This window comes from Brassica oleracea, chromosome C6 (assembly GCF_000695525.1).
Source record: "Brassica oleracea var. oleracea cultivar TO1000 chromosome C6, BOL, whole genome shotgun sequence".
NCBI classification, from domain to species: Eukaryota; Viridiplantae; Streptophyta; class Magnoliopsida; order Brassicales; family Brassicaceae; genus Brassica; species Brassica oleracea.
The window spans coordinates 34564375-34565664 of NC_027753.1; positions in this window are offsets into that span (position 1 = coordinate 34564375).

Consider the following 1290-nt stretch of genomic DNA (forward strand, 5'->3'; position numbering starts at 1 on the left):
TGTTTACTTTATTTCTATTATTTTATCTGATTTTATTTAATAAGATGGATGATTTTATTATTGAAAACGCCAATATGAGTTTATAAATTGCAGGTATGGTACACATTAAGGGCTACGGCCAGATATGTATAATGACAAGCATTTAGATGCTTTATAATTACCCAGAGAAACTCATTGAGATTATATAGAGATATAAGAATGGTTTCCACAATGATACAATGGGCAAAATGAAACAAAAGTTCCTTCAGAGTTATGAAAATCACCCAAGACCATAGAAAAGTAGTCTAGACTATACCTGCATTCTCTATTGGTTAATAAATCCGACTATCCAACATCAGAGGGAGAAAAGTAATAAACTGGTAAGATAAAAGAGTAAAAGGATGGTAAAGAAATAGAATTAAATAAACCATCATTGTCTTGGCAAGATCTTCGGACTAAAGTGAAATAAGACGTCCAAAGATAAATACAAGGATTATACATTTACAAAAGCTAGCTAAACAAATGCCAGACAAATTTGACCCGAAAAGAAAAGAAAAGAAAATAATGATTAAGTTATAAACCAGCTTGTAAAGCACCAATGAAATTGATGTCCAAGAGAGACACAGTCAAGTTGCTACAGAGTCTATACAAGATAGACCAATAAGTTTCAAAAGATAAGAATCCTCGGAAACAAAAGAGAAATGTGCATAAAATGATAAAACAAATCCGAGGTCGAGGAAACCATCCCAGACATAGACAATGGCCGGCCAATCTAAGGTACCACCCAATGGAGTTTGGGACGCCAAACTCCATAGTACTAATGGTCATGAAGGTAATAAGGTTGCAACCAATTATGTTATGTCTGGAATGTAATGGAACATATAAAGAATGTCGACATAAGATGATATAAGGAAGCGCATAAAAGGTAGCACTTGAACATATGAATATAAGCGAACCCACGTCAATATAAGAGTGTACACTCATAGATCAGATTAGACTGAAATGGAAACGTGAGGTTAAATAATTTAAAGAAGAGATGCGTATTTGGCCAATAAATAAAGACGCCCTATGATTAAACTAGTGGAATATAGATGAGTCTTGTGAGAAGTAAAATCGTGAGATAAAGAACATAATCATGTGGTCTAAGTTGTCCATGTTTCTACTTACAGCATTCAAGCATGGCTTGTTACACAAGGAATCTCACAGAGACCAAGAATAGAGACTGTGGCGGATGCTACTACATATTTCGAAATTGATAAAGTCTGGACAAAAGAAAGAAATTAGATTAATGTATAAAGGATGTAGTAAGCA